Below are 25,302 nucleotides of genomic sequence, written 5' to 3'. Positions count from 1 at the left end.
CCGTTCATAGACAATTTTCTTCCTGTGGACTGATGAATACTTGGGTCTTTAGAAATGCTTTTTCCTGCTTGATGCACCTCTACAATCCTTCTCCTAAGGTCATCTGAAAGCTGTTTTGATTGAGGCATGGTGAACATAAAAAGATCTTTCTTGAGAGGAGCAGGCTCTGTCAGTAACCTGACTTTGTGTGTCTTTTTATAGGGCAGGACAACTTTACAACCTACACTTCCAATCTCATTGCATTGATTGGAACACCTGACTCCAAATAGCTTTTATAGAAGGCATTAACCCAGAGGTTCACATACTTTTTCAAACAAATACATGTAATATTGGATTATTTTTCTCAATAAATAAATGAACAAGTATAATGTTTTTGTGCTATTTATTTAATTGGGTTCTCCTCATCTAGTTTCAGGGCTTAAATAAAGATCTTATCAAATTTCAGGTCATATTTACACAATAGAGAAAAATGTACAAGGTTCACAAACTTTTTAGCAGCACTGTATGCAAGAAGTATATGAATGGCATGCATCATTATGCCTCCACATCATATGTGAGCACCTAACTGAGAAAAGTAACAGAAATTAAGTAGGCAAGTACCCTGGCTCTTGTGTTTTTGTTTTGATTAGTTTCTGGATTTACAAAATATAACAGTGGTGATGAGAAAGTTCTAAAATGAACCCGAGATGACTACCAACCTGTTGAAGCACAGTATGTTTTTTGTTGAGAAGGGGAGAGAGACATTTGAATTTAAAAAAAAGCAGAAAATGGACAAAATCAACAAGCAACAAGTACGTCCATAGATTTATAAATAGTCAGTACTGTGTCATAATAATAAATATAACAAAAAAAATGGCTGGCTACATTGGAAAGATGTATGTGTTTGGTTGCTTAACAGAAAACTGAATGATGTACACTGGAAAAATTCAGCAGTATTTTTAAGCGCATTAAATAGTCGTGATAAGGGACTGCCTCTGTTGCTGAGTGCAATGAGTGGAAAAACATAGTTTGCTTAGAAGTTAAACTGATCCAACGAAACCAGAAAAAATGTAATTTGCTCATATCATGAATGTAATACAGGAACATTTCAAACCAAAACCAATTTGTTAGTTTGTGGAATCTTACAAGAAAACATTCAAAAATTGCTTCTAACTGAAGTACAATTCACGTTTAAAACAGCAGTTGAAATCACTATCAATAGAAACAGCAGATGGAGATGCAATCGAGTTGCAGTGAGGATAAGAGTGAGTGTGAACAAATTGCAATGTCTAAACAGAAATATGCCCAGCCAAACAGATTGTGTTACAGTTGTGGTAGAGGCTCACATACACCAGATCAATGTAGGTTTAGGGGCGAAACTTGCAGAAAATGTAACAAAATAAGACACATACAAAAAGCAAGCAGGGCAGATAAAATAAGTGACTGCACACAGAAGAAGTAAAGATAAAAAGTCAAGTTGCAGTTTCAAAAAGAGCATTGATTTGAATACCTTTGATGAAAAATCTGATAATAATGAGATTGATTCTAGGACTAGGAAGCCATGAGAATATGGCGTACACCAAACTAACTAAAATGAAATTGAACTCTGGCTCGGCTGTTTCAGTCATTCTACAAAACAAGATTGAACAGCATTTCAAAGACACTGAACTGAAGCTGGCAGATAAGGAACTAAAATTTTATACTATAGAAAAGATAACTCTTGTGAGAATGATATTTGAAACAATGAAACACAAGAACCAACAAGTCACATTGGGCTTGTATATGGTAAAAACAGGAGGGGCAGCATTAAAAGGATGATTGGCTGAGACAACTACAACTTGATTGGAGATCCATCCCCTGTAATAGAGTCAACTGAAGGGTACTGGATGATGCCACAGTAATGATCTAGGATGACATTGGAAAACTCAAATATATTAGGGGTAAAATAGTGCTAAATGAAAACCCACATATTACGAAGCCTGTCGGGTTCTTTATACCATCTGTGATAAAGTAGCCAGTGAGCTAGATCGCATGGAGGTTGAAGGAATTCTTTCCGAGGCTGAGTGGAGCTAGGTCATGGGCATCAACAGTGGTCCGCATTGCCAAGAAGAAAGGGTCTGTCAGGTGGTGATTTTAGGTTACCATCAACCCAGTACTGAAAGTGGATTAATACCCTCCACCCAGGATATTGAATTGAATTGAATTGACTTTATTACTTACATCCTTCATATACATGAGGAGTAAAAATCTTTATGTGACATCTCCGTCCAACTGTGCAATGTGCAACTTACAGTAGTTTATAATAAATAGCTTGTACAACAGGATAGTCAATATAACATAGAAATACATTTGTGTCAGCATGAATTAATCAGTCTGATGGCCTGGTGGAAGAAGCAGTCCCGGAGCCTGTTGGTCCTGGCTTTTATTCTGCAGTACTGTTTCCCAGATGGTTACAGCTAGAACAGTTTGAGGTTGGCATGACTCAGATGCCCAATGATCCTTTGGGCCCTTTTTACACACCTGTCTCTGTAAATGTCCTGAATAGTGGGAAGTTCACATTTACAGATGTGTTGGGCTGTCCGCACCACTCTCTGCAGAGTGTTGCGATTAAGGGAAGTACAGTTCCCATACCAGGCAGTGATGCAGCCAGTCAGGATGCTCTCAATAATGCCCCTTTAGAAAGTCCTTAGGATTTGGAGGCCCATACCAAACTTCTTCAACTGTCTAAGGATATCTTTGCAAACCTTTCTGGAGGAAAATACTTAAGCAATGTGAACTTAACTGAGCCCTACCTACAGCTGGAGATGGAAGAAGAGACCAAAGGGTTTCATTGCTACAATAGGCTTGTTTTGGAGGAGCATCTGCACCTGCACTCTGGCAGAAAGCTATGGACCAGGTGCAAGGCTGACTATGCACTCAGAGTTACCTGGATGACATCATTGATACCAGAGAGGATGACAAGGAAAATTACCAAAATCTCAAGACAGTGTTAAAAAGACTAGATGATTATGGGCTCACAGCATGATGGAAGAAGTGTGATTCTTTAAACCAAGCCTCACTTACTGTGGTCATATCATTGACATACAAGTATTAGACAAGTGTGCTGAGAAAGTTCAAGCAAGCAGTAGTGAATGCCCCAGGGCCAAAGGACATGTCACAGTTGCGGTCCTTTATCGATTTGTCAATTACTATAACAGGTTCCTGCCAAACCTGGCTATTGTGCTCCACACCTTGAATTCATTCCTACAGATCGGGAAGAATTGGCAATGGACAAAGCAGTGTGAGGTAACTTTCCCAAAGGCAAAGGAAATGGTGATGGCAAACTCTGTACTCACACAATGGAATTCATATTGCCCAGTAAAGTTTGTCTGTGACGCCTTGCCTCATGGTAAAGGTGGAGTTATGTCACATGTTATGAGTGATGGAAGTGAATGCCCCATTGCCTTTGCATCCGTTACCACTGCAGAGAAAAAACTACACACAGAATGACAGAGAGGCCTTGAGTTTGGTTTGGGGTGTAAAATGTTTCAGCAGTACTTGTATGGGAAAGACTTTACCCTCATAAATGATCATCAACCACTGGTGTCCATTTTCAATTCACAGAAGGTTGTTCTACTAACAGCAGCAGCACAAATGCAGAGATGAGCTCTGTTTCTTGGAGGATGCAATTAACAAGATCAAATGCAGATGAAATGCAAATTGAATCCCTACTGAAAGTCTCCCTACTATGGCAGAGATGATCCAAAGGGAAACCAGAAAAGACCCCACATTGTCTCAGATCTACATGGCTGTAATGTATAGATCTATTTCTTTTAGAGCAATAACACCCCCCACAGCACTCTCTCTCTCTCTCTCTCTCTCTCTCCCTCTCCCTCTCCCTCTCCCTCTCCCTCTCCCTCTTGTTTTTACACCAGTTAAAGCCATTTCCCGCATGTGTGCTTTTATTCTTTTATTTAATTGATATGTAGTTGTGCACAGACACAATAAATCGGTGATGAGTACAAACCTGAATGTCAGGAAATATCATGAACAGCACTGACAATTACATGATGTAACAGCGAGAGTTAAACGCACGAGAAAGCTGAAGGATACGTGAGTAATAGTGAAAGACATGCTGAATTTAAAGTGAAAATAACGTGACAATGGCTTCATTCGGGAAAGTTGATGTATTTGATAGTGCTAATGAAGTCTGGGAGTCATATATTGAGAGAGGTGAACTGTATTGTAATGCGAACAATGTGGAGGAGCAAAAGAAAGCCCCTACACTACTTAGCTTAATAGGTCAAAGAATATACAGTCTGTTACGCAACCTAGAAACCCCCAAAAAGCCAGCAAGCAAGACATTTGACAAAACTGTTGCAGTTTTACAAAATCACTTAAGCCCTAAACCACTGGTAATAACTGAAAGATTTAGATTTTATGAAGGAACCAGTCAAAAGATGAAAGCATTTCTGAATACATTGCAGAACTGCACAAACTTTCCCAGAAACGTGCTTTTACAGATGGACTTTCTGATGCATTAAGGGGCAGGCTTGTATACAGCATGGATAGTCAAAGTACTCAAAAGAGTCTACTATCCTAGAGAGACCTAACATTGGCCAGTGCAGTATTGTTAGAAACAGCAGCAAAGGATGCAGCAGAACTACAGACAATGAGATTAGAATGTGAAATGCACAATATGTCCCTGAATGGTGCAAAAAGCCAAAAATGTTATTGATGTAGCAAATCCCCCCACGATGCAAATGACTGTTGGTTCAAAACAATGTGTGCAGAAAGTGTCACAGACACAGTCACATAGAGAGAACGTGCAAGGCAGACAAAAAGCACAACTGAGCGAAAAGTCTCAAACACAAAAGTAAAGAAATGCATAAAGTTACCGAATGTAAAACAGAATCAGACAACACAGAGTCTGACAAAGGTGACCTGTCATGCCTGGAGCTGCATAGTATAACTGAAACAGATCACAAAATCATCTGGATCACAATGGATGTGTCCAGTGTAAAACTGAAACTGGAGCTGAATACAGGGTCAACTTTGGCCATAATTCCAGAGGCTGGCTATAACAGACTATTTTCTAAGATACCATTAGGGAAGACCTCAGTGATGCTAAAGACCTACACAGGAAAAAGAAGTGTCTCCCAAAGGCAAAAGGATCTTCAATATTCCAGCTCCCTGATCTGTAGAACCGTTAGCTGATTCGAATAATCAGTTTAACTGTACCTCTGCACAGATTATAAACCATTACCAAACTAGGCTGAGATTATGTAATACTTATCTTAAGCTTAAATTAGAACTCTGTAAACATTCCTTTAATAAACAACAACAATCAGGATTGAGTCAAAAGGTCGTGTTTAAATAACAGGGACAGTTTTTTTAATTACCAAGTTTAAATTATCGGTAGTTTTTAGATGGTATTTGCTTTTTATAACAGTTCATTTCTCATGACTCATTTTCAGGGAAACTGTTCATTTAGAAATAATATAATTTATTTTAAGGCGGGATGCCATAGGATTGTGGAGGGGAGGATGTTCAGAGACAGAATCAATAGAGCCGATAAATGACCAGGGAGGGCTCTGTGGATAGACGATCAGGTTCTGAATCAGAATCCTTCTTGATGACTGATGCTCTAATAGACAGAGCTAGATGGATTTCAGAGAAACCTGCTGAGAAAGAGAGAAAGCTGTTATTTAGCAATTATATGGTGAGAGATGGGAACATAAAGGGAAACTTCTTCAATCAGGAGGTCATGAGAGTGTGGAACAAGCTGCCAGTGCAGGCGGTGTTTACCAACTCAATTTCAACATTTAAGGAAAGTTTGGATTGGTATATGGATGGTAGGGCTAGAAAGGGCTGTGGTCCTGGTGTAGGTCAATAGGAGTGGGCAATTTAAATGGTTCAGCAGGGACAAGATGGGCCGGATGGCCTGTGCTTTACTATGAAGGTAAATGTGATGTATGGAGGCCAAACAGTGGAGGGCCAGCACTTTTTGGATGTGGGTGGTTGAGAAAACTCCAACTAGACTGGCACTCAATCAAAGCTGTCAGTGTGGCATCAACAGGCAACTGCAGCCTAATAGGTAGCACTAACCAGAGGCTGTCACAGCTGGTTAATGCTAATCAGAAGATGTTTGAGAAGGAAATAGATAAATAGATCGAAGACTTGGCCAACAGCTGTTTGGGATGCCAAAAAGTTCGAAATGCACCCCCACAGGTAGGTTACACCTGTGGAACAGGCCGTCATCACCATGACAAAGAGTACATATTGTCTTTGCTGGGCCATTCAGGGATTCCATGTTTCTGATTGCTGTGGATCCACATTCAAAGCGGCTGCAGGTTATACCAATGTAGTCAACCACCTCACCACTTTGAGGACTACCTTTGGCAGAAATGGCTTACCAGAATGAATTGTGAGTGAGAACGGACCACAATAAACATCAGAAGAATTCCAACTGTTCATGAATAAAATTGGAATCAGACATTTCAATTCAGCTTCTCAGTACTCAGCAATGAGTTGGTCAGCTGAAAAGTTTATCTAAACCTTCAAGAAGTCCATTAAAGTGATGGACAAGGAGGATATTTCTCTACAGCACAAGGTAAAGAACTTCCTTTTTGTTTATCGGAACTCTGTTCATCTGATGACAAATCAAACACCTGCAATGCAGTTCATGAATAGGAGTCTAAGATCTTGCATTGACCTCCTGAAACGAGGAATACAGAGGGAAGTGCAGAATAAACAGTTCAGCCACTTGCCAAGTGAAGCAGCAAGGAGCTTCGAGATTGGACAGGATGTCCTCGCATGCGATTTCCGAGAAGTTAAGTGGACACCTGGTAGCATAGCTATAGTGGACCACTGATGTGGACAGATGACAGTAATCATTATGTATCTCTCAGTAATGATGTCACTGACAGCAATGTGTCACTGGAAACCGAGTACGCTGACCTAGACAAGACACCTACCAAACCTGATGCCTCTCCACAGGTCCAGAGGTGCTATCCTGAAAGAAACAGAGCACCACCCAAAAGACTGAATCTTTAGTAGAGTGAAGTTAGTTATGGACTGTTATTGTGAAAGCATGTTTACTTGGAATATGGTTTATGCAAGGGAAATTGAATGTTCGTACACATAGTTTTATGTTGCATCAGTCTAAAGGGGGAGGAAGTGTAATGTATAGATCTATTTTTTTAGAGCAATGACGCTCCCCCCTTAGCACTGCATATTGATCTGTTTTCTGTGCTGCACTTTGATCTGTTGTCCATGCATGCACCTTGTTCACTAACTCTCTCTCGCTGCAATGTGAATACACCAGTTAAAGCCATCTCCTGTGTGCATGCTTTTATTTAATTGATATGTAGTTGTGCACAGACGCAACAATGGTAAACCAAAATGGCTGGAATGTGCAGCAGAAATTCCAGTTATCCCATTTTTACCAGCGTGGGGATGAACTTGCCCTATGTTGCTTACGTTCGGATTGAGAATTGTTGTACCATCCAAGCTGAGAGCTAAAATGTTGGAGGAGCTACATGCTGATTATCTAGGTGTAGTCAAAATGAAAGTGTTGGCTCTGAGCTTTGATTGGTGGCTTGAGATAGATCAGCTGATCAAGCAGTTTGCCATGCCTTGTTTGAGGTGTCAGCATGTCCAGAAGATGCAAAGAGCAGTGCCTCTCTATCCCTGTGAATATCCTGCATTTGTCCAGTCTGAGGACTCCTGTGTATTTTGCCAGACCATTTATGGACACAAATTTCTTGGTAGTAGTGGATGCAGCTACGAAGTAGCCAGAAGTATTTCCAATTGGCTCCGCTACAAACTTTCATACTGTTGATCTGTTGAGAAGCCTCTTCTCAAGGACAGGTGTTCCAGAACATTCAGTCAGTAACAATGGACCACCATTTTGTTACAGAACTGTTTCAGTTATTCCTGAGAATTAATGGAATAAGACATATTATATCTGCACTGTACTACCCAGCTATAAATGGTTTGGTGGAAAGGTTTGTCCAGGTTCTACAGAACACACTGTGAGCAGTGTCAACGGAGCACACCACACTGACACTGAATTAGAAGTTCACCAATTTCCTCCCTGCATATCACAAAGCAGGACACACCACAGCCAATAACTCATCGGCTATACTGTTCCTGGACTGGGCTTTGCACTTACGCTTGGATCTCAGAAGGGGTATGCAGGACAAACAGCTGAGATAAATTGAGGGCCCCTCAAACAGGTTCGATTTTCACTCCTGGATAAGCAGTCCTAGCTAGGGACGACAGAGGTGATCAAAAGTGGGTACTTGGAAAGATTAAAGGCAGAACTGGGCCAATCTCCTGCATAGTGGAGATTGAGTCTGATGTCATTAGGAGATGCCACATTGATCAGTTGAGGACAGCAGAGTCAATTGTTAGAGAAGGAAGGTGTCCAGAGCTGTAGTCCCACTTCCTGCCATCCCAGAGACAACTCCTATAACAACCTTGGAAGAGGCCCAAGAACCTGAGATTTTTTCACAGCCACAAGTCACACCTGCTAAACAGAGTAACCCCATCCCCACACTACCCCCCCACCATCAGGAAAAACATTATCCCACAAAAGTAAGAAATCATCTACACTGATTAAATCTTTAGGCCTGAATGGGAGAATTTAAAATTTACTATGTTGTAGATGTCTACATAGTAGTTGTATTATATGGTGTACAGTGTAAATAAGATGACTAGAGGGCAATACATTACATATTTGAGTAGAGATGCATTCTGTATTGAGTTGGAGTTTATAGCTAAGCAGGGAGGACTGTGGTGTATTCACCGTTTCAGTAATATTTGAGTAATAATGTAAATATAATGTTTGATTAAGCATTGTTCATGTGTTTCCATAATTTATTACGGCTTATATGCAGGAATAGCATACATCATTACACAACCACGTCATATGTGAGCGCCTTACTAAAAAAAGGAAAAGAAACTAAGTAGACAAAACAAATCCCAGCTCCTCTGTTTTTCTGTTGATTAGTTTCTGGAATTACAAAACTTTACAATGATAAGCTCAAGACAACAGCAAACTGTGAAGAAACATAAGGTAGATGAGTCTAAAAGTGTGATTAAAAAGATGGATTTGACAAAGCACTTCTGGGAAAGAGAGTGACAGTGATTCATGGAATTATGTAGAAAATATTGAGCTTAAGCAGTTGCATGCGAGGAGGCAAAAGGAATTTGAGGCTACAAGCAAACAGAATCAGAAGAACACAGCTGTTAAAGGATTTTTACCAGACAGTACTGAAGAGAAAGCGAGACTGTAAAAGGATGTAACAGCGTGAGAATTTTAAATGAGACAAGTTGCAGGAAGAGGAACCAATGGAGGATGTTGGGTCTGAAATGATGGCAGAGGAAGAAACACACATTGCATGTAATAAATACTTTGCTGAGACGGCTGGAAGTTTTGTAACTTTTATAGTGGGTTTGGTCTGGCAGAAATAGCTAAGCATGATACTTCTCCAGTCTAACGTAAGTGTGGGCAATGGGGTGATAGGATTGTTGTAGGAAAAGATAGAGGTTGCAATTTTGCTGCAACTGCTGTTTTTTTTTTAACAGGAGGCTGGACAAGATAATATGGTTTACAAACATTAGGGATTTGCAGATTCTGAAAATCTGAAATAAAAACAGATGGAAGGCTCTTTGTCAGAACTGAGGAAGAGAGAAAGCAGTTCTGATTCATCCCGAAGTACAGATACAATATTGAGTATAGGGATGTAGAAAGAAACAAAGAAAAACTTCATTATATATAAGGCACACAAAATGTTGGAGGAATTCAACTGGTCAGGCAGCATCTTTGGAGAGGAATAAACAGACAATGTTTTGACCTGAGACCCTTCATCACAACTGGAAAGGAAGGGGACAAAAGCCAGTGTAAAAAGGTGGGGGGAGGAGAAGGAGGATAGCTAGAAAGTGATAGGTGGGTTGGAAATAGCAATTACACAGGTGACAGGGTGGGAACCTTCTGGTTCAGTGTTGGGAAGAAATATTTAATACTAATTTGGGTAACTAGATGAATGATAAAAGAGAATAAATGGGAAGAGCTAAAGTAACTATGATTAGGACTCTTCACTTTATGGATGGTAAATGCCAAGAAAGAGAGCATGGACTTAACTTTTATGAAAGCTTTGACACAAATCAGAATATTGCTCATTAATTTAAAAATAGTCATATAGGTCTAGAAATCTTTCTCTGCTTGGGCGACCCATGTCTGCTATGTTCAAGGCCAGCAGGAATTGTTATTCTGGCATTCATTAGGTAAAGTAGATCACACACATTAGTCCTGACTTACATGTATAATTGACAAGAGACTACACAGTAAACATTGCCTCCACAAGCTCCCTCTAGTGTAAATAGGGAGAGATTCAGTAGAGGCCAGAGAGAGACCTGAAGGCAAGGAAGGGACAGTCAGATATATGACCTTGGAACATGCAGTACAATATTGGTGTGGGGAGAAGATTGCAGGAAGAGATAACTGGGATTGCAGGAGATCACACAGAGCTGCTTTCAAGGGACAAACTTTCTGAGATGGTGCGGAGACTGGAAAAGAAAATAATTTAGTATGGGGCAGAAAATCAAGGAAAGGTGAAGAGATTTGAAGGGGTAAGGGGCTTTGGTGAGGAGTGAATCAGGAGGAGACCTGGGGTGTCAGAGAGGAGAACCAGTAGATCAGGAAGATCAGAGGACTCTGTTGAGAGTGCAGCTTCCAACCAAACAAAAAATAGTTTAAGGAAGAGCAACAAATGGTGCTGCTTTCCTTGTGAATTAACTTCCTAGTAGCAGCCATGTAAAGCTAAGACTTTGGAGTATTGAAGGAGAAGAACTTAACCCTCCAGTTAAGTAGAGATACATATATTTTACATTGTGCATACTTACTGTAAAAAAAGACTCAAGAGCGATCTCATCTGTGGACTATGTGCCAGACCACATCACTCTGAAAACCTAGCAGCTACTGGGATTAGAATTTCTAATAGGCCCTTTACATTAAAAGTTCCCAACCACAACTAACCTTCGGGTTTTAAGTAAAATTTCACTTCACTGGGTGCAAAAACATAATTAAAACTATTCAGTCCCAATCTATCAGGTACATCTTTGCCATGCCAACATCTTACCCTCACATTAACCTAGGTGGTGATGAAAATCAGGAGTTGGAGTTTTCAATCTTAATTCTCAGAGAAAAAGGAATAAAAATCACATTTTACATCTAGCTCATGCCAGAAGTATGATAGAAAATGAACATTTGGCAACACAAGAGAGTACAGATGCTGGAATCTGGAGCACAGAAAAATGAGCTGCTTGGTGCAGGTCTGTGGAGGGAAATGGACAGTTAACATTTCACATTGAGACTCTTCAACTAAAACTGAAAATGAAATTGGAAGTAGCCAGTAAAAAGAGGTGAAAGAAAGGATTGGAGCAAGAGTTAGCAAGCATACGTGGATCTAAGTGAGGAGGAGTGATGAAGGAGGAAAGTGTCGGAATAGTTACAGAGACTGGGAAGTGATGGGTGAAGTTGACCGAGAGCTGCAGATGATGAAATCTGATAGGAAAGGAAAGTGGAGCATAGAATCAAATAAGGTAGGCAGGAAGAGCAGATGGAAGCAGTAAGGGGAGGGAACCTAGTACTTGCTTGTTTTGTGTTAATTGTTTTCTGTTCTATTCAAACATTTATGGTGTAAGGGACTATATTAAAACTAGTGTGGCAGAAACATTTTATTTTCAGCCTCTTTTCGATATTGGGTGTATGTGATGTTGCCTGTAAAACAGAACCAAAGTGATTGTAATTTGAGGCTCATTAATGCCACAGTTGTCCTGGGAGAGAACAGTGCCAATAATATCTTTTATCCTTCCAGTGAATTTGAAGGATTTTGCAGGGACAGCATCAGTGGTAGCTTCCAAGTACCTGGACATGTTCCAGGTCTCAAAAGCATATAAGAGAGTAGGAAACTTATGGTCTTCTGCTAGCTAAACCATAAGCTTCATGCCAGGTTTGAGCTCTTGTTCTTCAAATAGCTTATTCCTCACAAAGGAAACCCATGCCCTACTAGTCAATAATAACTAATTCTTAATAATTTTATTTCAGTTTGAAATTTAATTCTGCTTTCTCAGTTGTACTTATTCAATAATGCTTGCTGTTCAGTGGTGTATACTTTGCACTTTGAAAGTGCTAAGTTTATAAAGTCTTATAATAATTTTAACATACATACATTGGATCAATTAAGAAATTCCTGGAACTTAAATCAAATTGTGCAAACAGCATTGCCCAGTGAGCACACCTTGGAAATGTAAATAAACACAGGTCCTTGCTGATAAAAATGAAGACTGGTAATGTCACTGGTGCTACTAAGAATGTATTCATAGATGGGAGGTGTATTGGAGGAATGTGAATATCCAGTTTCTCTGACATTAATTAAAAGGCCTGGTCATATAAATTGATATGAATAATAATTGTCACATCATAGCTGTTTCTTCTTGAAGGAATGTGTCATATAACTGAGCTCTGGGCAGGAGCATTTACAGCAATTTCTTTACAAAAATGGCCTATAAGGAGCCCATATATAAAGAGGGCACATCTTATTCTGAGGTCCTTGTGTTTTTGTCCCACACTGTGCAAGAGATCTTTGCTGGATTCTAGGAATTCACAGCACATATGCCACAAAGGTTGATTACAATCAGCAGTCACCAAAGATTCTTCATAATGCCAAGCAAAGAGGGTGAAAGGTTATCAGAATTTCAAGTGGAAATATTGTAGGAGATGGTCAACAAAAGAAGCATGCTGTTCTCCCACATGGCAACAAGAGGATAGCCACACATGGTATTTGCTTTTAGTGAACAAAGGCAAAAAGCAAACCAGCAACCAGATTATTACACTGCAAAGTTAATTAACTAATAGGGCTTGTGTAGTGTGACTCCCAACGTCCAACACTCACAAGTCTTCCTTCCTGAACTCCACTCTGCACTGCAAGCACTTGGGATGCTCTTGATTTGATCTGGACCCTCCAGAGTTTTATGACAATTACTGGAGCTCTGAGTGCTTTGGACTGACAATGCAAGAGCTGGCCTCTCTCTAGCATAAACATTCTGCAGATGCTGGAAATCCAGAGTAACAGACACAAAATATTGGAGGAACTCAGTAGGTCAGCAGCATCTATGGAGAGGAATAAACAGATGACATTTTGAGCCAAGACCCTTCCTTGGGACTGCTGGGTGCATGAACCACAACGTTAGGGCTGTACATACCCTGTCTGCTGAACTAATTAATGAGGGGTTTAGTATATAGGCTGCTGTATTAAAGTTCTTCCAGTGTTTCTGAAGAAACAAGTATTCACAATTTAAATGAGGTTATTTGAAACTAAAGGCCAGAAAAATCACAAACCAAATGTGCATGAGTGTCCCTTCCCATGAGCATTGATTGCCTTCTGTCTCTAAGTTCACTCCTATCCCTGGCTCTTGGGTGTCTGGGCCATAGATACTTTTATAGTGCTGAAAATCCATGCTTGTCTTGGCCATCTGCAAATTGTTGAGCTTCAACTGTCACTCTGATCTTGCTGTCAGCACCCTTGACTCCGTCATAGTCTGTGTGAGCTAGCCTTGCCACCACTCAATGCAAAGAAAAATTTTGGAAGGTCATAATCTAACTCAAGAATGCCAATGCCTTGGAAGTAAACAATACCACCAAGTAAAATCATAAGACTCAGCAATGAGGAGCTTCAGTCACAAATTCATAAGCTCCTTATCCACATCTGAGAAGAGAAGGATGTTCATGGAAATTGTAACCATTTTCAAGACGTGACATACCCACTTGCAGTTACTACAGATGTATTTCCCCGCTGTTCACCATGGGGAAAGTCATCACCAGAGTCCTCCTCAGCCAAATGCTGCCAGTGGACAAAGGACTGCTCATATTGGGGATTCAGTCCATCCTGGGCATGAACTTCATCGTATGACAATCCAAGAAAAGCACATGGAGCAAAACCAGCCATTACACATGGAATCTTTCAACCTCATGCAAGTCTTTGACTTCATCAGTCAGGAAGGATAATGGAACATTCGCTTTCCCACAGAAATGAAAGTGCTTCACAATGGCTGGCAACCCATGATATCAACTAATGGCTCTACCACAAAGACATGCTTAGTGAAGAATGGTGTTAAGCAAGGCTGTGACATTACCTCAAAAGTTACACGTGTCCTATTACTGAGATATCAGTTTGTATTCAAATAATACCATGTGAAGAATCTCACATGGTGATGAGAGAGCTTACAGGAGTGAGATAAATTGGTTGGTTGAGTTATGTCACAACAACAACTTTGAACTTAACATCAGTAAGACCAAGGAGTTCAGGAAAGAGAAGTCAAAGGAACGTGCACACACCAGTCCTCATTGAGGGGTCAGTGGTGGGAAGGGTGAGCAGATTCATGATCCTTGGTGTCAACATCTCAGAGGATCTGTCTTTGACCTGACATATCGAGACAATCATGAAGAAAGCGTGCCAGCAGCATTACTTTGTCAGGGGTCTGAGGAGATTTGGTATGTCACTACAGCAAATTTTTACAGACGTACTGTGGAGAGCATTCTGATAGTTGGCTTCATGGACTGGTATGCATAGGATCACAAGAGACTGCAGAGTGTAACAGATTCAGCCAGCTCCATTACAGGTACAGGCACAATGTTGAAAGTTCAATGTGGATTTATTATCAAAGTACTTGGTATATGTCACCATATACAACCCAGTGATACATTTTCTTGCGGGCATGCTCAGCAAATCCAAGAAACATAATAGAATCAATGAAAGACTGCACTCAAAAACAATCTATGTGCAAAATGCAACAAACTGTGTGAATACAAAAGAAAAAAGAAATAATAATCATGATAAATAATAATAAATAAGCAAAAAGTCTTGAGAACATGAGATGGAGAGTCCTTGAAAGTGCATCCATAGGTAATGGGAATAGTTCAGCTCAGTTCATGGAGATAACTTCACTGAATTAAGTTGATACAAGAGCCTGATGGTTGAGGGAAAATAACAGTTCCTGAACCTGGTTGGGAGGGTCCAGAGGCTCTTGTACGTCTTCCTGATGACAGCAGCAGGAAGGGAGCATGGCCTGATGATGAGGGTCTTTGATGATGGATACTGCTTTCCTGTGAAGTGCACTGTGTAGATGTGCTTAATGTAGGGGAGGGCATTATCCACTACTTTTTGTAGGATTTTCCGTTCTAAGGCATTGGTGTTTCCATAGCAGCCATGATGCAATCAGTCAATATACTCTCTACCACACAACTCAGGAAGTTCGTCAAAGCTTTAGTTGTAATGATGAATCTTTGCAAACTCCTAAGGAAGTAGAGGCACTGCTGTGCTTTCTTTGTAATGGCACTAAAGTGCTGGGCCCTGGACAGATCCTCCAAAATGATAACACCAAGGATTTTAAAGTCATTGACCCTCTCTACCTCTGATCCCCTGATGAGAAATAACTCACTGACCTCCTTCTGAAGTCAATAATCAGCTCTTTGGTTTTGCTGACATTGAGTGAGAGGTTGTTGTAGTGGCACCATTCAGCCAGATTCTCAATCTCCCTCCTATATGGAATGGGACCTGCTCTCGGGGTTTCACAATTGGCTGTTGTTCAACACGCCAAGGATCTGGCCTAAGAGCTCCATTCGCCTTTGGAGGACCGAGCTTTCATGGCTCTGGAGATGGGAAGTCAGTGTCCAAGAAGAAGATCAGTGTCTCGGGGGAGATGGAAGATCTACGGCTGTGTGCCCAGAGACCCAAGATCTTTGGGCACAGAGCTCGAAAAAAGCAACACAATGGACTTTTAACATTGTAAACCAGCGAGTTGTTTGCTATGTCTCCCCTCTTGCTGTGAAACAGAGATGTCTCTTTTTCCCTTATTAGGAAGAGAGAGAGCCTGTGGCATGTCAAATGCCGGATGAACAATGTAGTTTTTGGAGTACTGCAAGTCTGTGTCTTTGCTGTTGCCTGGCTGACGTTTGAGTGCTCAGTGGCGGGTGCTGAGAGGGAATCATTCCTTGCTGCCACTTACGCGTGGGAGGGAGGGAAGCTTGGGGGATCTTCAGGGTTCTAACATTTAACTGTTGTTCATTCTTAGGAGTACTCCTCTGTTTTTGTGGATGCTTGTGAAGAAAAAGCATTTCAGGATGTATATTGTATACATTTCTCTGACATTAAATGCACCTTTGAAAAATTTGAAATCTTTGAATATGTTGATTTATCACCACCTTTGATTTGGCCTATGACAGTGGCGTCATCAGCAAACTTACATATGGCATTGAAGCCGTGCTTAGACTCACAGTCAAAAGTACAAAATGATTAGAGCCGGGGGCTAAGCACACAGCCATGTGGTGCACCTGTTTTGATGCAGCAGATGTTGTTGCCATCAAGGCTGACTGATGTCGGCAGGTGATGAAATCAAGGATCCAATTGCACAAGGATGTATTGAGGCCAAGTTCTTGAAGTTTATTGATTAGTTTTGAGAGGATGATGGTATTGAATGCCAAGCTGTAATCGATAAAGAGCATCCAGATGTAGGCATTTTTGCTGTTCAGATGTTCCAGGGTTGAGTGAAATGCCAATGAAATAACATCTTCTATGGACCTCTCTGCCAACAAGGACATGTTCACGTGGTGGTGCCTTGGGAATATAGTACCCTCACAATTTGGATATGGCCTCTTCTCATTACTGCCAATGGAAAGGAGGCACAGGAGCCTGACAACCAATTAGCATACTAACCGGTATGTTTTTGGAATTTGGGAGGAAACCCTTGCAGTCACAGGGAGAATATTCTAACAGACGGAAATGGAATTGAACGCGAGTAACTAGCGCTGTAATTGTGTTATGCCTCCATGTCATCCTACTGATAATAAATCAGATTTTGATTCTGATTTTCATTGCAAATTGCACTGAAGGACTGATTGCAGATAGAACAGGATTACTTGAAATCCACACAGCAAGGAGGAGTTAATTGGGACACACAGGTAGCAATACATTCTGGCCCAATTAGCCAAAGTTTCATGGAAATAGTTGAAAGGTATAAAAAATGACAAACTACCATTTAACTGAGGCACAATTTATGCATATAAATGAAATACAGGCCAAATTATAACACTACCAATACCTCTACAGTACGAAAAAAATTGTGTATTACTTCCTAATAGTTATCAATGGTGGAATTCATCTGCCATGTTCTTTTGATTGAAAGTAAGTGAACAAAATCAGTGCAGAAACCTGGTGCAGATAATGAATTGCCTTCATACAATTCTTTAGATGATTGGATCCTCCAAATCTTCATCTTCATTGTAACATCAGAATCAAAATAGGTCTAATATTATCTCCGTATGTCATGAAATCTGTTAACATTGAAGTACAATGCAATACATGATTAAAAACAGAATACAAAACTGAATTACAGTATATGTATGTTAAATAGTTAATTAAGTAGTGCAAAAACAGAAGTTAAAAGCAGTGAGATACTGTGAAAAATGGTTTAACTACATAATGCCTCATAGGCCTGATTTTATTCTCACAAATCAATGAATCTGTTGTAAAAAAAGGATCACTCCCTACTCGTACATAGTTCTTCCCTTTTGCTTGTTTTTTCTTTCCACTCTTTTCTATAAGTGTATACCTCAGATAAATACTTTGTAGAGATTTGTGATATATATGATTATATGATATATATGTACAATGTCTGAAATACATCTTATGGAAATGTTTGTTTGATAATGAACTTCAATAAAAAAATAAATTACAAGAAAAAAAAACAGTGAGGTAGTGTTCATGTGTTCAATGTTCATTTAGAAATCGGATGGCAGAGAGGAAGAAGCTGTTCCTGAATTGCTGAGTGTTTCCCCTCAGGCTTCTGTACCTCATTCCTAATGGTAACAGTGAGATGGCACATTTAAAATGATTGTTCATTACTTCAAATTCTTCAAAATTTCTAACATGTTGAAGTAATGACTTATGAGATTATTACCATAATAACTTTGCATTTTCCTAACGCAAGGTCATTATGTTAGATGCTCTCCTAACTCTTGACTATGAACTCTACTTAAATGCAAGCCTCCACTTAACTCCATAATCCATCAACTAATTTATTTTATCAACAGTATACCTGGTCTCACACAGTCAGAGATATTTCAGTATTAAGCCATTCCCCACTCTCTCTGCAACTTAAAACTAAATAATTTTCTCTCTTTCCTATTTCTAACACCATTAACATTGGTTCTGTTTTTACAGAGGTGGTTTGATTCGCTGAGTGCTTACAATATATATATCAGATTTTTCATTTTCATTTTCAAGCTTCTACTTAAGTTGCAGTCATTATTTGTTAATGTATTTAAAATGCATTCCATGTTTCATCTTTTAGCTGAATCTGAAGTAATTTAGATATGAAAATAATAGAATTAAGTCAACTGGAATGTACATTTTTGTCACATCTTGTTGCATCCTAGAGGAAAGTGTTTTTAATTATTGGATATTCTATCAAAGAGTCCTTGATATGAACATGAAGTGTTAATACTTGTTTCTCTTTCTTCAGATGCTACGTGGCTTATAGAGCATTTCAAGTACCTTCAGTTTTTACTTCCAGTTTCCAATATCTGCAGCTTTATATTCTGATTTTCAGTATAATAATACTAGTGGTTTTCAGAATAATCTCAATTAGATTGATATGGTCAATGAAATACCCAAGACACTAAATGACTATACATTTAGTTCTAATATACTCTTGGACTCTGTTGAATTAATCTCACAGTATCATCTCAGTAATGAATGTATTAATATATTTTATTCAGAATTACTTTACAGGCTCTCTTATTCAAGTGTTAGTCTATTTTCTCTCAAGTTTGAGTTCTACTAATATTAAGCACTCCATTATGTTCGCCCTGAGTACAGTTGTGTTACTGTCCCTGATTAATCGTGCAAATCCACCACCTCAACCTCCTCCTCTACTTTTTCTAACACTTTGAAACCTTGGAATATTAAGCATCATTCCTATGCTTCTCTCAACCATGTCTCTGTTATGGCCATAAATCCAAAATTCCTAATACAGATACATGCCCCTTATCCATAATACTGCTGGCATTAAAATACATAGACTTTAACCCATACATATCACTGTGTCTATTACTTTACTCCTGCCTGTTCCCATTGGGCATGGCACCTACTCTTCTCTCAATCTCTCCACTTTTTGACTAGTTGGTCTGGTGCCCATTCCCTTCCAAGTTAGTTTAAACCCTTCCCCGTAGCACTGACGAGCCTCTTGGTCAGGATATCGGTTCTCCTCCAGTCAAGGTGGAATCTGACCTGTTTGCACAGGTCACCCTGTCCCAGAAGAGGGTTCAGTGTTCAAAGAATCTGACACCCTCCCCCCTGCACCAACATCAGCTACATACTCATCTGTTCTATCTTTCTATTCTTGCCCTGACTAGAACATGGCATTGGGAGTTATCCAGGAATTACTACCTTCAAGGTTTTGATCTTCAGCCTATCATGCCTCCACTTTCTGAGGAGGCTGAAGAGAGCTAGACTACGCACAACTATACTCACATCATTCTACATATGCTCTGAAGGGAGCATCTTAACAAGCTTCATCGTTACATGGTATATAGAAACTGCACTGCGACAGACAGGAAGGCTCTACGAGTGGTCAAAATGGTCCAATGCATCCCCAACACCAGCTTCCCCACCAACAAGGACATATTAACAAAAAGATGCCAGAAAAGGGCTAGTAACCATGAAGGATCCCACCCACTGTACTCATGGACTGTTTGCCCCACTCATATCAGGGAGGAGGGTATGTAACATCCAGACCAGGACCACCAGATTCAAAACAGTTACTTTCACCAAACAGTAAGGCTGATCAACACCTCCACCAACTAACCCATCCCTCCATGTCCCCAATCATCATTACTTATTTCCTGTCAGTCACCTTATGTACAGACACCCCTGTGCCTAGTGTCACTTTATGGGCATACAATCAATCTATGTATATAAGCTGTCTTACAGTACACATTTATATTTACTATGTTTCATTAATTATTATTGTGTTCTTTGTCTTACAATGTGTTTTCAGTGTTGCATCGAATCCGGTGTAACAATTATTTCATTCTCCTTTATACTTGTGTACTGAAAATGACATTAAACAGTCTTGAATCTTGAATGCAGACTTTTTATACCAGGTAATTTCTAGTATAGATCCTCAGCTTCTCTAAAGCAGCACAGATTTGTTGAACTGATGTAGGCTTTCAATCCAAAACACCAACAGTTCCTTTTCTCCCACAGATACTGTGTGATCTGATGAGTGCTTCTCAAAGACTGTTTGTTGACAATGGACCATTCAATGACTTATGAATGTGTAAATTAAATGGAATAAAACTGTGCAGTGTAACAGTAAATTCTCATATTCTCTCTCTCTCTCTCTCTCTCTCTCTCTCTCTCTCCCCCTCTCTCTCTCTCTCTCTCCCTCCCTCCCTCCCTCCCTCTCTCTTTCTCTCTCCCCCCCCTCTCTCTCTCCCTCTCTCATATATCCAGGTACATCACGTCAGCCAGCAGTACTTCTGCTATGAGGAAGTAGTTTAAGTGAGCTTGCAGGATATTGCAGAGGTTTTAAGTAGCTGCTTTGTGTTTTTTTATTCAACAAAGTTGAAACTATAAGGAAAGTGGAATATTGGCTATAAAAAACTTTGTAGTATAAACTTCATACATTCCAAAGACATACAAGTTAGTAGGTTAGTTGTTCACATGGGTGTAACTAGGCAGCACGGGCTCGTTAGGCAGGAAGGGCCAATTACCAGGCTATATCTCTAAATAAATAAAAACAAATGTAAAAACTCTTTCTTAACATCCCCGTTAAAACTATTTACTTAAAGTCATAAGTGCTGAGTTGGAGCAGTAAGGAGACCAGATGCAATAACTTGCACTCTGAATAATGTTCCAATTGTCCATTTAGGTTGGTTCAGCGTTGCCCAATTATGGCCACCAAAAGGCCAACAGCTACTCCACAGGTGTTCTGATTTCAACCCCCAGCCTCCATGAACAGTCACTTTTATTTTACCGTACAGGAGAAGAAGTGGAGCTAGGAGTGGTGGCACATTTGCCACTCCTCCAAAGGCGACCTCCCTGTCTCACACTCTGCCAGTTATCCCACTGTGGGTGGCACATCACACAGATGCACTGCAAAACACACTTCCCTCGGTTCTTACATGAGGAACAGTGGCCGGTAACCGGGTTGTGGCAGTTTGTCCCTAAGTAGACTGGGAGCTCAAGTTGCTGCCACCAAAGTGCTGGTACCTGTATTTAAAAGGGACCTCGAGGCACAAAATCACTCCAGCAGTATTTCACTCAACAGCTACTAAGATTGTTGAGGCAATACCCCAATGGAAAGGCAGTAACTTTATGCATTACCTATGACTATGCAGCCAAATAAAACACCCACTCAACCTTTAAGTTCGCCGATGACACCACCAATCAGCCGAAACAAAAGCAGTGATAAGAAGACAGAGACCACCTTATCTCATGGTGTTGGAACAAAGACCTTAACATCTACAAGATCAAAGAGCTAGTTGTTGACCGAAGGAACAGTGGGGGGGGGGGGGGGATTGGGGTGTAGTACTGGGTGAACACAACCTTGTTCTCATCAAGGAAATTGGAATTGCTATAAAGATGGTTGGTTGCTTCAAATTTCAAGACACCCATGTCACCAGAAGCCTCTCCTTATCCTTCTATACTGATGCAGTGCTCAAGAAAGCACTTTAATGTATACACTTTCTTAGATGTCTGAGAACTTTCGGCTTGTCCATGGGCATTCTTAAGGATACATTATAGAAACGTTCCTGACATTGCATCCTAGCCTGGTGTCGCAACTGTACTGTTCTGGGCAAATGGAGTCTGTAGAGAGTGGTAAACACTACCCTGTCCATAAAGGGCTTGATACTTCCTTCCATTCAGTCCACCTTCATGGTGAGTTGTATCCATAAGGTCAGCAGCACTGTCAAAAATGCCTTTCACCCTGACCATTACCTTTTCTCTTTTCTAACTTCTACAAGTTATGAAAGATACATTTTGATACCCTATCCTGTTTTTCCGCATATCCCTACCCACCTCATTCTTCCCATTTAAAACTAACATGTATCTTTCTCTTTCCTAAGTCTGATGAAAAGTCACAGGTGCAAAATATTGACTGTTTCTTTGTCCATAGATGCTGCTTGACATGCTGAGTTTTTCGAACACTTAGTTCCATTCCAAAGTCTTACTGTTCACTGTCTTCTAGAACTATTTATACAGGCAATACTTATACTTCTTACCTATGGCCAGAATGAAACCTAATATTGTATTTCAGGGATTACAATTTGAAACTAAAGACGCATGTGTTTCAAAATAACTTATGTAAAAGACAGATGCTGTCTATAACTAGAGAACAAAAGGGAAAATGGCAGATGGCCTGGACATGAGATGGCAAAAAATGTCTGTGTTAATAGTTTGTTTGATGTAGTCTTGCTATATGGGATTAAGCTTTCCATGAATGTCAGTTTATGGGAATCAATATGTCTGGATATTTGTAAAAGTCTATGAGATGAAAATTGTTTTGTGGACATTAATGCAGTTCTCTTGATAAATAGGTTCAGATGAAATTCTTAAAGGATCCAAGGATTATTTCAGAGTTCTTCATTCTGATGCAGCACTGACTTTTGCTGGGTTACAAACGCTCATGGTTACATACCATCAGAGAGTAGCGGAAATGTTCAGATGTTTCCTGCTGTCGAACTGCTGCCAAGCAGTGAGAAATCAAACTGAGCAGAGGGGGAGGATCAGTGTAGTGGGATGAAGAGGTAGTGGTGGGGAACATGGAACAATCAGAAGCTATGTTGGCTTGGCTAAACCAATATTATATGGGTTGCTATAGAAAACAAACATTTCTGACCTTAAGGAAATTGACTTATTGGCCCAGGAACAGAAGCATTACTGAACATCGAGATTGTCTGTATGCAAATTAGACGTGCAAAAGCAGCATGGCAAATCCATTGAGGAATTGCCACTCACATCAGGCAGTTGACACCCTCATATATATATTGCTGTTGCTTGCACCACAAAAAGACCTCCTGCAAAGAGTGGAGGTTTTTCTATTGCCTTTGTGAAAACACCGATTCCTGGTGCTGCTCTGATCTGGAGTCTTCAGAATCAGTTTCTAAACACAACCAGGCCCAACCAACTTCATGCTATCTCGCAGACACAAATACTCTTAGGATCTTCCAAGAGCAGACAGACTGTAAGATTAATGAATCTTCTAAAGCTCTATTAGGTTACTGGGGACCTCTCAAAATTCTGTCTGCTTTGTTATCTGAGCCATTTATACTGTTTTGTTGTAGAAGATGAAGGTGGAATTTATGGCTCGGAAGGGAGCTTCTGTGCTCATAGGAGCTGCTGATTAACCATGCATTGGAGCTGTAATTGTCTAGTTGTTATTTTGAAACAGAGGGACATATTTTGAACTTGTATCTTTAAAACTAATTTGACAACTGCCTCCTGCCTGGCTCAATTCCAGTGAGGACTTCGGTTATGAAATGTTAAATCATCTACCAGGTGTAAGCTGGTGTCGAAGCTAATGACGTTATGGCAATGAAACTTTCATGCCTGGAGACATGAAGGTGTTTGTCATGCTGATTGATACAGTCTTTTTTGTCAATGTTGGAAGACAAGAATGCACATATTGCATTTGATTATAAGATCATGGGGGAGAAGTTAACGCAGGAACAGCCATGGGAATAGTGCTGTGAAACCAATTTAACTCCATTCACTAGCATATAGACAAGTGGTCAAATAACATATCTACAGTCATTCATAATTTATCCGTTTATTGGTTCCTCACATCAGTGGTAGAGGTTCAAAGTTCAAAGTAAATTTTATTATCAGAGTACATACATGTCACCACATACAACCCTGAGATTCTTTGCCTACGTGCATACTTAGCAAATCTATAGAACAGTAACTGTAAACATCAGAAACTGTTAACTGTAAACAAATGTTGTGCAATCGCAGATATAAATAAATAGCAATAAATAACGAACATGAAATAACGGTTTAACCAAGCCTTTAAATGAGTGTAGCTATCCCCTTTTGTTCAGGAGCCTGATGGTTGAGGAGTAGTAACTGTTCTTGACCGTGGTGGTGTGAGTCCTAAGGTATCTGTACCTTCTACCTGATGGCAGCAGTGAGGAAAGAGCATGGCCTGGGTGGTGAGGATCTTTCATGATGGATACTACTTTTCTACGGCAACATTTCATGTAGATGTGCTCAATGGTTAGGAGGATTTTGCCCATTACAAACTGGGCCAAACCCACTACCTTTTGTAGGATTTTCCACTCAAAGGCATTGATGTCCCCATTCCAGACAGTAATGCAGCCAGTCAGCACACTTTCCACCACGCATCTATAGAAGTTTGCCAAAGTTATTGCTACATGTCAAACGTCCACAGACCCCTGAGGAAGTAGAATTGCTGTCATGCTTTCTTCACAGTAATATTTATATGATGGGCCCAGGTCAGATCCTCTGAGATACTGACACCCAGGAATTTAAAGTTAGTGACCCTCTTCACTTCTGAACCTCCAATGATTACTGGCTCACGGACCTGCAGTTTCCCTCTCTTGAAGTCTACAATCAGTTCCTTGGTCTTAGTGACTTTGAGTGAGGTTGTTATTATCACACCACTCAGCCAAGTTTTCAAGCTCCTTTCTGTATGCTGATCACCCCCTTTGATACAGCCCACACAGTGGTGTTGTCAGTAAACTCATATATGGTGTTGGTGCTGTACTTAGCCACACAGTCATAGGTGTAAAGCGAGTAGAATAGGAGGCTAAGTACACATCCCTCTGGTGCTCCTGTGCTGATGGAGACTGTGGAGGAGATGTTTTTGCCAATCTGAACTGACTAAGGTCTACAAGTGAGAAAATTCTGGATCCAACTGCACGAGGGGGCTTTGAAGCCCAGGTCTTGCAGTTCACTGATTAGTTTTGAGGGGAATGATGGTGTTAAATGCCAAGCTGTAATTGATGAAGAGCATCCTGATGTATGCACCTTTGCTGTCCAGAATTTCCAAGGTTGTGTGAAGTGCTAACGAGATAGCATCTGTTGTAAACCTGTTGGTGTGGTAGGTGAATTGGAGTGGATCCAAGTCACCATTCAAACAAGAGCTGATATGCTTCAACAGCATCCTCTCAAAACACTTAATCACGGTGGATGTAAGTGCCACTGGGCAACAGTCATTTAGACAGGTTACCATGCTCTTCTTGGGTATGAG

General features: G+C 40.3%; 1 protein-coding gene and 1 long non-coding RNA gene across 5 annotated transcripts in view; one reads left to right on the top strand and one right to left on the bottom strand.

The window, feature by feature from the left end:
• Positions 1-25,302, bottom strand: part of LOC140726642 (progesterone receptor-like) — a 299,505-nt gene that overhangs the window by 154,073 nt on the left and 120,130 nt on the right. The window lies entirely within an intron of this gene.
• The window catches only part of LOC140726643 (uncharacterized), a 44,662-nt gene that overhangs the window by 11,230 nt on the left and 8,130 nt on the right, over positions 1-25,302 (top strand). The window lies entirely within an intron of this gene.

This window comes from Hemitrygon akajei, chromosome 4, assembly GCF_048418815.1.
Source record: "Hemitrygon akajei chromosome 4, sHemAka1.3, whole genome shotgun sequence".
Lineage (NCBI taxonomy): Eukaryota > Metazoa > Chordata > Chondrichthyes > Myliobatiformes > Dasyatidae > Hemitrygon > Hemitrygon akajei.
Note: the sequence above shows the minus strand (reverse complement) of the source record. Positions and strands in the feature narration are given on the sequence as shown.